The following is a 19,273-nucleotide window of genomic DNA, read 5'->3' on the forward strand; positions in this document are numbered from 1 at the left end:
TCTTCACCTGTATTTGGGTTGTCTATTATGACTTAAGGATTAGGATTTACGGAGGTTTCCTTGGGTGGTTTATAGGGTTAAGAGCAGATTTAACATAGGATATATCAGTGCTGTTCGATGTACAAACTAGATGCTCTAAGCTTAACTCAACAAAATGCTTCACTGTATTACAGGTTACAGTCTTAATATAGTTTTATAGGTAAATTTTACTGTCAAAGCCTTACTTCTGTACAGGTCATGGACTACTGCTCCTTTGCAGTGATCAACTCCACAAAATGTACCTAATTTATACCTTAAAGAAAAAAGCTGAAAACTGAATTCTGTACTTTACGGCCAATAAACAACTATACTTTGAGCTCTCCTGAAGTGCTTCCCAACTCAGAGTCCAGGCATACACCTTCGGCTTCAAGATGGATGATCCTGGACCTCCTAATGTAAAAGTAAAGCATGAAGGACCGTCAAGTGCAATTCAACAACAAACAACTAAGTCCCTGACTAGATCACCCTTCTGCAAAGTGATATACAAACCAAACAGTTCAAAAAAACAGCTGAGAAAAAGAGTGATTTTTCAGTCACAAAATTAATTAAATGCTTTAAAAACGTACTCAAACAGTAGTGACAACAGTTAACAGCAAGACATATGTGAGCTTCACCACTTTAGTCCACCTATTCTTTTGAAAAACCCTATCAAACAATTGCTCTACTCACAGAATGCATTCACAATGGATTGTTGCCCAGTAATAGGTATACACCTTATATTATTAGTTTTCATTTTCACTAGGCTCTATTCTTATAAAGAAGCATTTGTTCTTCCCTTTTCTATGATTCTGCAAGTAACTTTCACAGAACACTGTAGAACCATTTATCTTTTTATCTTTTCAGCTAAACTTCTGCAGTGGAAAGATCACTTACAGGCCAAACATGCTTAAGTGTAGAATGTTAGCCAGTTATCTCATGCTTTCTTTTCAGGGTAAGAGTACCAAGAATGCATTGTGGCTCCTACAGGATATCATCCTGTATGTCACAGATAAGGGTGTTTTAACATGAGCTATTTTTGTGGCCTTAACTACAGAATTTTCCCTGGTTGACTATATAGTGCTCCTAGGTTTACAGGTATATACTAGGCGGACAACCACAGGGGCTTTTATAAACCTAGCCTTGCAACCCATCCCAAATGCTGCACATGGTAACATCTGCATCTTACCTGGGGGAGTATCTTAGTTAGGAGGTTGTTAAAAAGGTATATGGGGGCATTCTTTAGAGAATGTTTGCTATCAGCCTTGGTCTATAAAAGACATGGGGGGGGGGGCTAGCCCAGGGATTTATTTGTGATTTCCCATCCAGTGGTCAAGGTTAATTTTGAATAGCATTAGGGATGGACTCTGCTTCACATGGATGGGATGCCTATTCCAGAGCATGAGGATACTTTGAGCCACATATCTGTCTCTCCAGCATGTTCTATTAATGTCACAAGCAAAGTCCACATCCCGGGATATAGCGTTAATGGTGCTGCTCGTTTTATGGATGTGCAAAAGCTTCACCACGGCTGGATCTAAGGATGCTTTAAATGATAAGTGCACATTGTCTGTCAACAACATGTAGGAGACCGAGTATAAAGAAAAAGCTCCAAGGCAATCTCCATAGGACAGTGTGTTGATACCCTGGATTCTCATAGTGAGGAACCTCTGTGGGTACTGCAGCTGTTACATATGCCTAGTCCAGGCACATTCCAAAGGGGGCATCATACACAGTGATGGGTCTGATGTGTAGAGTGGGACTATAAGTTCCTTGGTTCTGGATGACATGCCCTTACTTATAAGTTGAGAGACATAGAATGATATTCTTACTACCTTGGCTACATGTTGGTCAAAGTCCAGATTATTATTCACATATATTGCTAGATCTCTAACTACTGGGTCAACTCTTAGGCTCATCTTATAAATGGAGTAATTTGCCTGGGTAGGTGTTTTCTTAAAAGGCACTATAATGCACTTCTTTGCATTGCATTTTCTTCCATGGCTTTGGCACCAGTCATTTGTCTGAGTTAGACCCTCCTTCAGGATGTTAGTGTCATAGGAGAATTTGTGGTAGCTCCCAATTTACAGTCATCTGTGAATTTGGTGAGCCAGAGACCCCTGACATTAGCTTTGACCTCCGAGGAGTAGATGTCAAGCAGGAGTGGGACCAACATAGAGTCCTGTGATACTCCACTACTGCTCTGTCTCTTCATGGAGGTAGCCTCACCAATCCTGACCTCTTGGGTTCCATCTGTGAATCAGCTATCAATGCAGTGAGTTGTTTAGGGATTTATGCCTACGTCAGTTAGTTTTTTCACAATACCTGAGTGGGTTATTGTGTGGAATGCCTTAGCCAGGTCTAAGAAGGCAGTATGCAATGTTTTCCCTTCATCCATTGCCTTGGTTACCTCCTTAAAGAAGTCTACCAGAAAAAGTAGGCATGACCTTCCTTTGACAAAACCAAACTGGAATGGGTCCGGTGTCTGTAGGTTGCAAATGTCTGTTCATCATTTCTGTAATAATTTGTTCCATGGCTTTGCATATTAGACTAGTCAGTCTAATGGGTCTGTAGTTTAGGGTGGCCATGGTGGTGCAGTGGTTAGCATTGCTGCCTCACAGCAAGAGGTTCTCAGTCTGCATGTCCTCCCTGTGGTCACGTGGGTTTTCCTCCCACATCCCAAAGACATGCTGTAGGTGGATTGGACACTCTAAATTGGCCCTAGGTGTGCGTGTGAGTGTGCCTTCTGTGGAAGGTTGGGTGCCAGGCTGGCAACTCGACACTGTAAAACTCTACTGCCATTCAATGTGGGACAAGGTGATCCGCTGTGGCAACCCCTAACCGGGAAAAAGCCGAAAGAAGAAGAAGTCTAATGGGTCTGTAGTTTCTAGAGTCAGTTGATGGTTCACCCTTGTGAACTGGAATAATTGTTGCTATCCTCCATTTGCTTGGTACGCAGTCTGTTTTGAGCCTGTTGTTAAAAAGCGACTTAATTGCCATTATAGGTCATGTTTCAGGTTACCTAGGAGACAAACTGGATTACTTTCTGGCCCCATTAAGGCTTTAATTTCAGCCTTAGTGAGCACTGCTATGACCTGTACCTTGCTGATCGCTGGGAGGTTTACGCTAGTAGAGATTTCACAAGAGGTGTGTGTGTGTGTGTGTGTGTGTGTGTGTGTGTGTGTGTGTGTGTGTGTGTGTGTGTGTGTGTGTGCGTGTGTGTGCGTGTGTGTGTGTGTGTGTGTGTGTGTGTGTGTGTGTGTGTGTGTGTGTGTGTGTGTGTGTGTGTGTGTGTTGGGGGGGGTAGTGGGGGTTAAAGTTTGAACTGAATTTTTCAGCCAGCAGATTCACTATGTCAGTCTGCTTGATGAAGGTGGTACCATTTACTACCAGTTCAGCACACTGTTACATGTTACCTTTGAGGTTTGGGACAAAATTGTAGAAGTCCTTGTGGTAGTCTTTTACCTGAAAAGTTGGCCCTGCTGTATTTAATTAGTCCTCTTTATCCACCCCTTAGGTATGTGTCTAGCTCACTGGCCTGTGTTTCTCACTACTTCAGCAACAGAAGCTTTAGTTTTCATTGGATTCATTTTCTTACCCTCTCTCCAGTTATTTCTGTTATCCATCAATGATTATTTCATGGTGATTTGTTCTGTCCTATTTTTGTCACTTTTCAAAAAGAAGATCCCCTGGGCACTTTGAACTTGTTTATGGGAATGAACTGGTTATCCTAGATCCCCAACTTCATCATTCTGACACCACTGAATAACAACATGACTAACTTAACTTCTCTAGATTCTTTACCTAGATATATGCTAATGAATGTTAAAAACATATAAGACATCGTACCTGATAATGCACATAAACATGTTTGTAATGGAGGCCAACAAACTTATGCTTAGTTCTTTAGATATCTGTTATCTGCGTAGAATGTTAACTGAACTCACTATGGACAATTTATGTAGAATTCATCATTAGCAGGACCATTTATAAACCGAAGTCAAAAATGAGTTTGTTTGTATATTTACCCTGAGACCAGAGAAGCCACTGGTAAAGACGCACTGATGTTCCAGTTGCAGTACTATCTACAATGTCTTTAATAAAATATACATTGTAATCATATCCTCTTTGATCTGATTTGTCTTTTTGTATCAGTTTTCCACAGAAGGGAGCACTGTAGTAACTCTCTTAAAATGGCATACATGATGACTTTTGATTAAAGAGATTGGACAGGCCCGTTGGTGTGCACCCTCCACCTCAACCTTCCATTGCATGGTTACTACCCATGACCAGATTGTACTCTTCTACCAAGAGAAGAAGGCTACAGCTTTTGATCATCACATAATACAAATAACCAGGACCACAAGAGAAAAATGCTATAGTCTTTGATCAAATCATAATAGGTTCATAGGTTCATAGGTTCATACTAGGCTATCTGCCCTAGGGCATTTATAAGCCTAGCCAGAGTGTGTTTGGCTTTCGCCACCCATTTTAAATTAATTTTGCTATGCCTTTTTTTGAGGTTAGTATACTGTGCCTCTGTCTAACAGTGACACAGAAGTGATAGCCGGGGTAAACCTACGATCTCCCATCCACTCATCAAGATTCCTCTTGAAGAGAGTCAGTGTGGGACTCTGCCTAACCTATACTGGGATTTTATTCCAGAGTGAAGGGAGCCTCTGGGTTATGAATCTGTCCCTCCAGCATGTCCTATTTATTTCAGTGCTGAGGTTCAAGTCTCTCGAGCGTGGCTCGATGGGATTTGGATTTTCTGAGGTGCAGCATGTCCATTAATTCCGGGTTGGACATGGCTTTATACGTCAGGCACAGATCGCCTCTGAGCAGGCGGTATGCCACTGAGTAGAGCTGGAGTTTCTTTAACCGGGCAGCATATGTCATCTGTTTGAGCCCTTTGATCCTCTTGGTGAGGTACTTTTGGGGTCTTTTCAGTTGCTGCAGGTGTCTGGTAAGGTACATCCCAAAAGGGGCATTGTACTCAATTATGGGCCTGATGAGGGATGAGTGAAGAGGCACGATGACCTCCTGATCTAGATGTGAATCCCTTCATGATTAGGTGGGCTATATAAAATGTTTTTCTAACCACTTTGGCCAAGTGGTTGTCAAATGAGAGATTGCTATCAACTTGGGTCCCCAGGTCCCTAATGACTTCTGTACTTAATGGATTACCACCTATGTGGTAATTTGTGGGCACTTTGTTTTTGCCAAAGGGGATGACTATACACTTTTTGGCATTTAGCTTGAGGCCATGGCTCTAGCACCAGTTGTCTATTTCTATGAGGCCCTTTTGGAGGATGCTTGTGTCGGCTGGAGAGTTGATTATGGCACCCAGTTTGCAGTCATCTGCGAACTTGGTCAGCCACAGTCCTTCCGTGTTGGCCTGTACCACCGAGAAATATATACCGAACAAGAGAGGTCCCAGGACTGAGCCTTGTGGGACGCCACTTGTAACTGATTAGGAGTCTGACATAGCTCCAGCAATTCTAACCATGTGGGTTCTGTCCTTGAGCCAGTTTGCAACCCATCTAGTGACATAGGGGTTTATATTTAAGCTGGTGAGCTTATCTATAATGCCCGAGTGGGTATTGTATCGAAGGCTTTTGCGAGGTCCAGGTAGGCTGTGTGGACCACCTTCCCCTCGTCAATGGCCTTGGTGACTATTTCAAAGAAATCGACCAGGTTTAAGAGGCAGGATCTGCCCTTAACAAAGCCAAACTGGGTAGGATCCAGTGTCTGTAGGTCCCCAATATCTTTATTTATGAGGTCTATGATGATCCTTTCCATAGCTTTGCAGACCAAGCTAGTCAGGCTTATGGTGCGATAGTTTCCAGGATCCGTTGAGGCACCACCTTTGTGGAGAGGGACCACTGTTGCTGTATGCCACTCTTTGGGTACATATCCTGTAGTAAGGCTAAGATTGAACAGTAGTTTTATGTTTGGGTTTAGCTCTTCTTGGAGTTCATGTAGGACGCAGCCTGGGACACCATCTGGTCCCATTGATGCTGTGTTTTTTGCTTTGGAGAGGGCAGCTCTTACCTGAGCATCTGAGATGTCAGGGGGGCAGCACTCTGTTGGGATAGATATTTGCCCTTTTGTTGGGGGGGGGGGTTTGCACTGAACCTGTCAGCTAGGATGTTGGCAATGTCTGTGGGCTCGGTGTATTTTTTGTCATTTTGGACTAATTCTGAGCATATCTGGGAATTCCCACCCAGGTGCCTAACATAACTAAAGAAAGCCTTGTGATTATCCTTAGTGTCCTGTGCAATTTTTCTCTCAAAGCTGGCCTTAGATGATTTTATGAGTGCCTGTAGTTTTTTGCTAATACTGATCAGAGATGCCTTCCCTTTTTGGGATTTTGCTCTATCATGTAGTAGCTTCCTCCTCTATTGTATAGTTTGTTTATGGCTGGGGTCCACCAGACAGGATGTCTGCCTTTGGAGGATTGGGTCTTGGTTTTATTTGGGATTGCATGATCCATGCATTCCTGAAGGTGTTCATAGAATGCATTTATAAAGGATTCTGCGGTCTGGGCTGTATTTTCCACAGGCCCGGGGGCTTTGAAGGATTCCGCCTCAGTTTTGAGGTGTGTGAAATTTGCTTTAGAGAAGTTTTTCACTGTGGTTTTCTGGGCAGGGGGTGGGGTCGGGATGTGAATATCCAGTGAGATTAGTTTATGGTCTGATCTTACCAGTGAGGGATACACTTCTGGTCTGGAGCATAGTGTCCCCATGTTGGTGATGATCAGGTCCAGTATGTTTTCCCCTCTTGTGGGAGTGGTAACAAGTTGTTCCATAGCATTTGAGTTTATAAATTCTAGGAACCTTTGGACTAGGGTGTTGGAGCTAGAGTAATGCTCCCAGTCTATGTTTGGGTAGTTGAAGTAACCAGGACCACTAGGAAAGTGTAAAATATTTTACCAAAAACTACAGAAATATTTTGCAAAAATTGCAGGCAAATTGTGGAATTCAGTACCTAAACCCACTATGTACTAATAATTTGTTTAATTATATGCTGAATCATATATTTATTACAAAGGATACTAGATGGCTTTACTGCCACTTAGAGGTGCTTTTACTTTGAGCTTTCCCTAATGCAGTACAGACTCTAAATGTCACAATCAGTGCAATATATACATACTAGGGATTCTTTCATAGGTTCATAGCATGGGTCTATATCAGATCATCAAAATGGCTCATTATCGAATGCCTTAAAGTCGAACTGCAAAACCCGAACCCTAACAATATTGAAACCTCAAAACAGTGATTTTTTTTCCCAGGGAAAAAATTTGCTGTTTCAAGAAACACACACACACACACACCACAAGCACACTAAAAAGCAGCAATCCACACACATACATTTAAAAGTTGCGCCTAACCCTACACTACACTGCACATACACTACTATCTATTCACTTACCTTAACACAGACCCTAACCCTAAGGTCCGTCACTATAGCACACTCACCTCACCCGCACCCTAACCCTAATTCACTTAACCCTCCCCTAACCGCAAATTCTGTCACAATCGCACATTTACCTGACCCGCGCCCTAACCCGAATGTCCGCACAATCACACACTTACCTTTACCCAACCCGTAACTTTCCATCACATCACTGAAAACAGCAAAGCCACAACAACGGCCAACCAAATTCTTTCCCTAGGAAAGAATTCGGTTTTGTGCAGCTTCGCTGTTTTCAGCATTCGCGATATTGGATTCGATATTAGATCATTCGAAATTCTGCCGTTTCGATGAACTAATATAGACCCTCATAGCATACCTCTCAAGTGTACCTCATTATGAGGAATGTTCCTCATTTTGGGTCTTATAAACCCATGTTACTCAAAGTTCCACATTGAAAGGGTCTGTCACTCGTTCATTATTAGGAATGTTTTAGCTGATATTCAGTATAAATAGTACTGAATCATATTACTGCATCAAAAGAATGTTTTATAACTATAAAGTAGCACCTTTTAAACATCTGTGAGCTTCCTAGTTGAAGTTGTTAGTTAGCTGTTAGTAGGGTTCCACATTTTGCCCATTTGTTCTACATTATGAGAGGTAATGTTCCACGTTTTGGAGATGGAAGGTTGAGAGTTATGGTTCATAGATTAGAACTAGGCTAAATGCCCTTGTGGGTCATTTTAAGCCTAGCCAATTACCCCACATGAGAATCAGATGCTGAACCTTGTGTCCCTTGTGTCGGTAAGTAGATATCTTAACCATTAACCATTATGCCAACCTCCCTCAAGTATTCCATCTTGAACAGATTATAAAACGGGAACCTAACTGCCTATGCCTATACACTGAAAAATTAATTTATAAATCAGTTAGTGAACTGTTTCCCCCCCTTCTCTGCAACACATTTAACACTAAGGTTTAGTTTCAAAATCCCTTAAGTACAAAGATTATAAATTGGCAAAAACTGTGGTAAGACAGCAACCTTTATGAAAATGTGATATTTCTTCGCATTGTGTATGCCTAGAGCTAAGTCACGTAAAATAGCAGAGAAACATTGAATCCATCTCCTTTGAAATTATTCAACAATTTAACTGACCAAGTTATTTAAACTTCTCATATTCTTAAATTAATATTTAGGATGAACAGTTAATAATAGGGGAACTCAGTCATACAAAAAACGTTGTAGTTAATGCATCAGCCATTTGAATGGGCACATTTTCACTTTTATCTTGTACCTATTGGATTTTCTTTGTCAATGAAATGTTTTCTGTTGTTCAGTTTTAACTAAGGATTAGTGTGATCAAGCTCAAACACACAGCTTCTATGATGATCTGACACATAGAATAAATCACTTGAAAAATGAATTACCTTTACTTTGTTTACCATTTACTGTAATATTTTTTTAAACTATTGCAATACTTTGTTCAATTTACTTGATTAGGTAGTTTCAACCGTTTCCTTTTTAGCAAAAAATATAATATCATAAATTATGAAAATTGTACAGTTTATTGGGAGAGCAAGATGAAAATTGTGGAAACTGCAGAAACATTGTGGACGTAATTTTCCAGTGAGTCTGCAGGTAACCTACTTTGTTCAGTCAAAAAAGAGTGAAAGTTAGAGACCATAGACCAGAATAAGAAGAGTTGCTCTCAGTGTTGTCTGCCCTGATTCCAATAGACTTGATCTCAGTTTAAGTGATTTTGTTTGGTGTAAGGTGTATCTATAAGCAGGCTTGCATTAAGGGGCCAAATTTCAAAACACCTGCTCTCAGTGTAAGTGGTCACACTGAGATCGAGTCTTCTGGAATCAGGCCTATTGCCCTGTCAGTCTTTGATCCTCCTACATGAGATGCACTCCTTGCATATATCAGGAATGCAGCTGACCTGAATGTTTTCAAATCAAATCTCTGCAAATTTCTTGTAACTTGGGCTGTATGTAAATATAAAAGCCTCCCCCATGACCTGCCCTTCCATATGACAACATACACTTGACACTTATGTTCCCTGTTACTAATAATTAGTATCCCCCTTTACTCTAAGCCCTAACATTGTCTTCCCACTATTGTCTTTACATGCTATATTTAACTGTATCCTTTGAATGAATTTACATATTATAATATGATTTAAAATATGCTTGGTATTCATTGTTTTATTTACTTTTCCATGTAGCACAGGCACATGACTGCATAAAGAACTTACTTATAGTTAGTGTAATATTATTTCTGTTGCACTGTATTGCTTGAAGATACCAGGAATTTGTAGCAAAAGGGTAGAATAGACATGCTGAGCTAGGAGAAATTATCTTAAATATAAACCCAAGTACCTACATAAATAAAAAAATAATAATTCAAACAAATAGTATTATAGCAGTTTAGCATAAATAAAATGTTTAATTGTACAAAAACACACTCTGCATGAAAACCAGACCCCCCAAAAAAAAAAGACATGACCAAAATAATTTAGTGTTAGTAACAGAATTCCCTGCTCAGATTAAAACAGCTTGTTCTAAATAAACAACATTTCAGGAAACTCCAAAAAGATATCTCTGTCTCTCAGGCCCATGTGCTGAAACTTGTTAGAAGAACATTTGTCAGCTAGACTAATGAGGCAGTTGAGATGAGCAAACCAGTGGCCTTCCTGAATTGTGCCCCCTGGCTGGTTAATGTTTTTAGCCTATAAACATTGAAAACTCCATTTATCAGAGCAGGTGGAAAACGTAAGAAAGTCAGGGAGTTAGATGCTAGACCTTGTGAAACAGAGTTTGAACATGTCACCCTACTTAAACTTTTTATAATGCTGAATTTTGTGCAGTTTAACATACACCAACCCACTGACAATGGATTCCATTGAGTTTAGCAGGAAAATTTGTAGAGGTGCAATCTATCTGAGGAAATGCAAAGGTGATAACCAATTTAACAATGCCTCAGTCTGTGTGAGTTTTGGAAGAGAACAAGGAACTGCTGGATCAGGATTCCAGGAGTAACTCATACATGTATACCACTGATGTGAAATGCCAAGTTATTTACATTGTAATGTTTCTTTTCAAAGATCTGAAGATGACAACTATTAATAAGTACTTATGAGTTGCAAAGTGCTAGATAAAGGTATTGTGGGTTTGAAAGTGCCAAGAAAACTGTAAAGCTATTTCCTTGAAGAAAGTATTACAAAACTATAAACTTTACATATGTGGCCATTCTTTCTATTCTAAAGGGTTGGCCTGTTAATAAATGAGTTTTCATGCTGGAAATAGTTGTAACCGCTGAAGTGTGATGGAATAGAGTGTAGTGATTTAGCATGAAAAGGGAGATGAAGACAAAACTAAGACAGTGAGTGAAAATGTTAGATGTGTTGACAAAGGATGATAGTCTTGTGACAGGGAATGTCCAAGGTTATATCATCTGTGGTAACAGTAAGACTGTCTAGAAGTATTAGGGATGATAAATGTGATCTTGTTTTATTTGCTAGCATTGTTCACAGTACACTTAATCAACAATGCTCAACAAACACACTGTCTTACTAGAAGTAGGGGTTGTAGTGCCCTACCTTCTCTCTGGCAGTGTCTCAGAGATTCAGACTCCTTCTACATTTATGAGGATGTGAAGAACCAATCAGCTGTGATAACAGGATTGTCCTTCACAACCACAGATAGTATTCCTTCAGGTTTATTTTAGTGTCAATGGAGGATAAAGATCTCTGAGAAGACTAACTTCTTTTGGCTTTTTTATTCTCTGGAGCTAGGAGAAGAAACCGGTTGGGTTATTTTATTCCTCCCTCTGCCTTTTCTATCTCAGTTTATTGTAGATAGAATTGTGTGTGCGTGTTTCTTTAAGAAATTATAAGAAAACAAAACATATCACCTTCGCAGTACTTTATTTCCTGATGTTAGTGAAAGAGTTTCCTGTCTGGGTAAACTGAACTCTAATGTCATAAGGGTTTATAACCCTTTCTAAATGATTTATTGTATTTTTCAAAGGCTGGACAATTTTTGATATACTGTGGCTGTTTCAATCAACTGATTTCCTGCCTCATGTTGCCATATTTGCAAATAAATCATGGCTGCTATTTCTGTTGATTTAAAGCATTATTTTGAATATTTTGAAAGGAAAACTTGTAGTTTTCACAGCTTTTCCACTATATATCTGTATAAAGAGGTGAATTAAGTTATTTAATGACATTTTAAACAAGTTATTCATTTAAATTGTGATTTTGAAGTGATTTTGTTATCTGACAGCATTTTTTATTAAGTTTAATCTAATTCCTTATTTTAAGCTAATTTAAACTGTTTTATACATGTGAGACTGAAACTAGCCATTTATTGAATTTCATTGGTAGTTTTGATTATCTGTATTGGTGCTTAGTGTAACTACTGAATTTTTGGCTGTTTCTTTAGTACAATATTTTGTTTGTCTCTCTCTGTTTAAATATTCTTTACATTGAGAATATAGAGGTGTTATCCATTTATTTACTGGGAGTGATTTTTTTTTACTGACCTGGCTAGTTTTCTGCTCCCTGTCTAGATGGACATCTACCCAGTCTGCACCTAAAAATAAAAAAATAAAACAAAAACTATGCCTCAGCCTATGGCTTGTGACAATGCAGTAGCTTTAGTCAAGAGGAGGATATCAGACTACTCTCCTTCTTTTACCTCCAGGTCACCTGGTGTGGTGTTGGTACTACCATGTGCATGAGACAAGGGTCAGACCCATTCTCTGGGGCTGCACCAGTGCCTGGTTCATGTATGAAAGAGCCAAATACTTCAGGTGCAGGGGAAGTCAGGGGTGCAGAATCCATTGCCAAGCTTGATACGTTTCCCTCTGGGGTTTCTCCTTCTACTACAGTACATGCTATGAAGAGACAAACCCCCCACCACGTAGGTGAGCAGTAATTTCTTCCAGATTTCCCACCAGAGATGGTGGTGATGGCTAGGTCCATTGTTCAAGCAGGTGATTCTGGGGTGTGTTCCCTGGTTAACAGTGACTCCAGTATTTTCACCCTTGTTTTTCTGCTTTGGATACTGATTTTGAAGGAGGTCATGTGTCTTGAGTGTTCAGACATGTCTGAACTGGATCAGGCAATTTGCTCTGATGAGAAGCAGATACAGGAACCCAAACAGGCATTTTCTTTTACCCAAATGCTGACTAGATTTAGGGTTGTATTTAATTAGAAGCAATTTTCTACTGTACCCAAGATTGGCAGGGTTGATGATCATTTGTAGGATGAAACTCCTACCCTCCACCTCATCCATTCTATGATCCCAGCACTGGAGGATGTTTTTAAGAAAGCCTATAGTTCTCTTTGCTCACCAAGGTTCTCCCTAAAATGTGTTAGGAAATTTAGGCTTTCCTCCATCTTGCCAGGTCACCAGGTCCTTTTGTCTGCAGACTTGAATTCTGTGTATCCAGCTACCATTTCTAGTAAAAAAGTCTATGTTTTCTTCTAATTCACTTTCTCCAGATAAACTAAACAAGTGGCTGAAATATCAGGGGAAGAAGCTGGTACAGTCCAGTACAGTAGCATTTAAAATATTTAATTATCAGTGCTTTATGTAAAAACTTTTGAGATGGATGAATAGTTTAGATGACTTTGCTGCATTGCTGCCAGCTAAGCAAAAGGTTTATGTCAAATATATTGTTTCTTTATAGAGTATCTTAGAAGGGGCTGTGATGACCCACCACTGCCAACCAATATGTGACGTGGATATCCTACCTCTGTGCAAGTAATCAAGGAGACTCAGTCCTCACCATTGGTACCTAAGGGGGGGGGGCATTCACTGGGAGGATAACAGATACACACACACAGTATTTCCAGATGTAGCTCTCTGCATCAAGTGCAATTTCCCTTTAGAGCACACAGAAACCACAGTCAGTCTGGGGCTGTTTTTTCCCTCTTTCTCCAGATCCCCATTGGCACAGCTACAGAGTTGAGTCCTTAGCCAGGGTTCCAAGCCAAGACCTCCAATGCTTTCTCTGTCCAGCCAGTGCTTCATGTCCCTGCCCAAGTAGCTGACACACACACTCATGGAGATTTGATTTACAGACACACACAAACACACACACACACACACACACACACACACACACACACACACACACACACACACACACACACACACACACACACACACACACACACACATGGGAAAGGCTGGCACAGGTTTACTAGCTATGCCCTCTCTTACCAGACTATAAGGTAGTTACCACTGCCACCAGAACCCCTCACCAGCTACTTTAAGGCCCTTAACAAAGGGTGTCCAATTTTACTGTGTAATATTAATATAAATACAAATGGTAGTTTGACCACGAGCAAGGCTGTTAGTAGTGGCCCATACAGTGTCACCAAATAAATATGAAAATACTCTGAAAACTTAAATATTTCTACAAAGATCAGCCACAAGGAAATGTTTAAATATATTTAATAAGAAATAATAAAAAAACAAGACAATACTAAATATATATTCACAGTGACATCAGAGCTCAAAACACAGGAAATATTTAAAATAACATTATAGGACAGGCTCCAGCAAATAAAGAAGAGCAATATCTAAACTAAGCTTTACTATATTCCTGACTGTATCTAAGATAATTACCATACCCTAATAACTTGCTTAATAGAGCAAGACAGATGATGTGGTGAATGGTCCTTCTTGTTGTCAGGCCCAAGACAGAATACAGAATGCTCTGTCTCACTAAGAGACTTCTCAAAATAAGATCTAAAATATTACTGCTGGGATAGCTTGCAGAATGACATAATTTCTGGTCATCTGACTTCTAATTTTTATGCAAAATCCCCATTGCTGGAAGCTGGCAGGACTTAGAACCTACCTGTAAAAATACACACACAAGGGCTTTTGCTCAGATTTTTGGCAGGTAATGGAAGTATTAATTAGTTCATCTGAAAGACAATGCAGAAAGCTTCCTAGTACATACTTTGCATCTCTGGCTGCTGCTAGACAGGGGTCCAGGGAAGTAAATATTGTGGGAAGAAATAGCCAGGAAATTGTTATGGCTAGGCTTGTATAGGCCCTAGGGCCGATAGCCTAGTACCGACCTATGAACCTATGAACCTTTATGGCCTAGCCTATAAAGTGATTTAATTTCAGATATTTTATCTAAAGGTTGCTGGACTGAGGTTAACCCTCCAGTTTCCTCTGTTAAAACATATACATTTAAACAGTTACAATAGTGCATGTACATTTCTGTTCTCTCCAGTAAGATACATCATGGACATATTTCAAACACAAGCAGTTTACAAATACCTTTTCAACAAAAACGTCTATACAAATCAGTTTGGTATACTCATGACATACAGTTCTAATACATTTGCAACACAAGCATCTTGTGTAAATCAGTTTGCTGTTCACAAATGACATATAATTATTTACAAAATTCCAGCTAGCAGTGTTGGCAGCACCTCCTTTTGTCACAGGGGCTAACACTATTTCTTAGTCAGTGGTGATGAGGAGGTATGCATGCCTGGTTGCTCCATCACAAATTTTCTGATGATTTAAAAAATGACAATTTGAATGCTCTCATTGAGTCTAGTTGTATGTTTGGTACTGCAGCTAATCAGATCCTTAAACACTGGGATGACAGAGGTAAATAAATTCAGGGTATGTCAAAAATATTTCATATTCCTAAATTTTAATCTTTCAAACTGGATAATGTTGGCAGCCTCTTAAACAGAAGTCACAGCCTAACAACAAGCAAGGTACCAACAGGAAGTGGTAGGATGACACCTCCACCAGGTCCAAAAACAAGGACCCATTTTCCACAAAGGACTCACCCCTTCCCAATGTAGGACTATGCTGAGATGTGGCACCCATGTGTTTAAAGTCTTCTGCCAGGTGTTACATCTCTCAAGTTGTCTCTCAACAATGTGGCAGGCCATCAGTGATTTCTGACAAATGGGTCTTCAACACTGCGGGTTAAGGGTATTGATGGCAGGGGAAAGACCATCCTTCTCCATTCAAGGGAATTCCTCCTCATCCACTGGACCAGTCTTTGTTATTCCCTCCTATTTTCCAGCATATACTGGGTTCGGGTGGGAGGTCACAGGACAAGTGCCTCCTTCTGAGAGAATGAAGGTATTTTATTCCCCAAATTTCTTGGTTACCAAAAAAGAAAATGTGTGGAGACCAGTATTGGACCTGTCCTTTCTGAAAACCTCTATCCAAATTCCTAAGTTCAGAATGTTCACCCTGCAGACAATACCACCTCTTCTTCCAGACCACTGTTTCATGATGACCCTGTACTTAAAGGAGGCCTGACACCAAATCCCCATTGCTCATAATTTATGTAGGTTTCTGAGATTTTTTGTCTCTGGGTCACACTTTCAGATTTCTGTGTTGTCCTTTGGGCTATCCACTGCTTCTTGAGTATTTAAAAAAATGTCCTGCCCCAGTACTGGCCCATTATACGACTTTGGGTATCCACATTTTTCCTTACTTGGTAACCTTGCTGATTTGTGCAGAGTCTGTGTCCAAGTGTTTGGAATCATTAGAGAAGGTTTTGGCCTTACTCTCTATTCTAGGATTCAAGTTAATCCTCTGGAAGTCGTACCTGACCCCCTCATAAATACTTGTCTTTCTGTGGTGTCTTATCAACTGAAATGTAAGAATGGTGTTTTGTCCAAAGACAAGATCTTATTTTACCAAATAGTGTTTCTTGAATTCTCCAAGAGGAATGTCACCTCAGTTTGTGAATTCCTAAAATGTCTTGATCTGGTGGTCTCCATGATTCTCATCGTACCACTGGCTCGTCTACACTTGAGAAAAATTAAGGGTTATGGTTGAAATTGTTGGGCTCAGCAACTTCCTTCCCTGGAAACTCATTTGCTGGTGCCACCTTTCTTCAAACCAGTTACAGCAGTGGCTAGAACAGCTAAGTGTCAATTCACGACATCTGTTCTCCCCTCCAACTCCAATGTAGTCTGTTCAAACAGATTCATCCAACTTTGCTCAGGAGTTGTGTTAATGGGGAAGCAAGTTCAAGCTGCTTGGAGTTCCAGGAACAGATGGAATCACGGCCACATCAAGGAGATATTGGTGATGATTCATGCCTTGTAGCTTTTTCATCACCTATGGGCTCTGGGTTTGCACCAGATGCAGATGATTAGGGGCAGCACCGCAGTTGTGTGGTATCTCAACAAATGTGGGGGGAGCTGAGTTTTTACCCTCTGTACCATTTATCAGTGATAGCCTGGAAGCTGGATTCTCAGCCTTCTCTGACTCTTTAGGCTTCTTACATTCCATCATAGCAGGACATTATGGCACACAGACTAAGCAAATCCTGTGCAGACCCACACGAGTGGAAGCTCAAGGAGTATCATTCCAGGATCTAGGCCATGCTTGAAGAATGCCTCAAGAAGATCTGTTTGCCTCCTTTCAAAACAGGCAACTAGAAAAATTCTATTTCAGGCAACCTTGCAGCCATGCTTGGAGGACAGATACATTTTACTTTCCCTCAGACGAAAATGTTCTTCTATACATGTCTACCCTTTCCTCTGATTCAGAAGGTACTTCTCAAAGTTCAGAGAGAAATGTCAAAGATCATTGCAGTGACACTCTATTAGCCCAAAAAAATCTTCCTTCTCCCTTTTAATGATATTGGCCAAGGGCAATTACCACACACACCTTCACACTCTGGACTTGCTCAAACAGTCTCAGGGATGAATGGTTCACTCCAATTTACAGAAAATTAAATTAAGAGTTTGTATGATTCAATTTTGACTCCCTTTAGGCACCTCTTTCATGAAGATGTACAGCAGGTGTTGAAGGAGGCCAGAAAACCTGCTACTATAAAATCTTTTTTATAAATGGATGAGGTTTTCTAAGTGGTGCCTAGATGGGAAAAGGGGACCCAATGATGTTAAGTTCCCCCTGGTCTTGAAATATTCACATGAGCTTCTTCAGGACAGCTTCTCATATGCTTCTGTTAAAATGCATTTAGCAGCCATGTCTGCATGCCTGCCTATGGGTCACCCTCTTTCTTCTTCTATATTAGTAAAGCAGTTTATAAAAAAAGTGCTACATATGAGACCCCCTCACAAGACAATTCCTCCTTCGTGGGATCTCAACTGTGTTCTAGGAAAACTGACTTTGACACATTTCAAACCAGCAGCTCACACTGACCTGAAGTTCTTGGTATGGAAAACTGTTTTGCTTATTGCTCTGACATCTGCAAGGAGAGTTTCTGAGCTGCAAGCTCTCATGGTGGGCATGCTTATCTTGTTTTCCACAAAGATAGGGTTCCATTGATCACTAATCCTTCTTTCATGCCATAATTGGTTTCAGAGTTTACTCTTAATCAGAGTATCAGCCTCCTCATGTTCTTTCCAGAACCTAAGAATCAGGGAATGGATTCTTCATACCTTGAATGCCTGTCTGCAGCTCAGGTACTATCTTGACTGAATAAAGCCCTTTTGGAAGACTGAAAGGCTATTTATTTCCTTCGGTGAGGCAAAGAAAATCCATCCTGTCTCTAAGCGAACAATTACACATTGGTTGTCCTCTGGTATTGTATTTTTGTTGCACCCGCCATGGCAAGCAAATCCAGGCAAGGTAAATGGATATTCCACTAGTGCCCTTTCCTCTTTTGTAGCATTTAGGAAAGGGGTGGACTCCAGAAGTATTCTAAAGGCAGAAACTTGGTCCTTTGTCCCTATGTTTATGTAGCACTAAAAACATAATACTTTTTTTTGAGATCCAGAGCAGGCCTGACTAGGACCATTCTCCAGGGGCTCCAGGACCCTTATCCTTCCTCCTACCAGGTTGGCTATGCTTTGGTAATCTACCCGAATGCCAGTAAGGCAGTTTGTTTGTTTGTTGAACACATCATAGTTGTATAAGTTCCTATTACCTGTAACAGTAGATGTTTATAGAACACACTGACTTACTTCTATCCTCCCACCATCCTCCTTTTCTTGGATGTATATAGTTTTGTGTTGGTGGTTGTTTCTATTACTTTGTTTAACAGCTTTTGTTGTGTGGCTGTGTTGTGTTTGGTTTGTATCAGTAGGTGTTTGCAAAGTTTGTGTTTCCCATCTACTCCTCCTTTAGGGCCCTAGGAAAAAAATAAAGGATTGCTGTCTGTGGTTGTGAAGTACTATCCTGCTGTCACAGCTGATGGGCCCTTCACATCCACAGACATTCAGTGTGTGGAGTCTGAATGAAGCTCTGAGATATTGCCAGAAAGAAGATTATAAGGCACTATAACTGTCAAATGCCAGTAAGACAGCATGTTCTGTGAACATCTACTGTTAAGGTAAGTCGACCTTATGTAGCTGCACTTTCTTGGTGAACAAAACTGTCTGATTCATTAGTATAAATCATGATCAATTAAATAGCATAAAAGTTAAGCTATTTAATTACTAATATGCATTTTATATTTCAGATTATAAAATAAATTAACTTGTCATAGGTCCAGTTGGCTAAGTGCTATACCCCAGTTAACAAATTCAAAATGAAAATAAAATAAAATATAACATTATTCCCATCTATAGCCACTTAGATATCTGGACTAACTTGTCATGTAACTTCATTAATTATAATCATAAAAGTCAATCATAAAAGCCACTAATTTTAAATGTTTCCATCAATTAGGCCACACATTTACTAACTTCTATACCTCACTCAGACACGGCATATGGCATTCTTCTCCCCTGTTTTTATTTCTAACAACCATTCTCTTCATTGTTTAAGAAATAGCATTAGTTAAGTAGGGTAAAGCTTGGAAGAATACAAGTGGTGACATTTGTGCAGTTTATATTTCTCCAACTAGCTTCCT

This window comes from Protopterus annectens, chromosome 2.part1, assembly GCF_019279795.1.
Source record: "Protopterus annectens isolate FY-2018-M chromosome 2.part1, PAN1.0, whole genome shotgun sequence".
Lineage (NCBI taxonomy): Eukaryota > Metazoa > Chordata > Ceratodontiformes > Protopteridae > Protopterus > Protopterus annectens.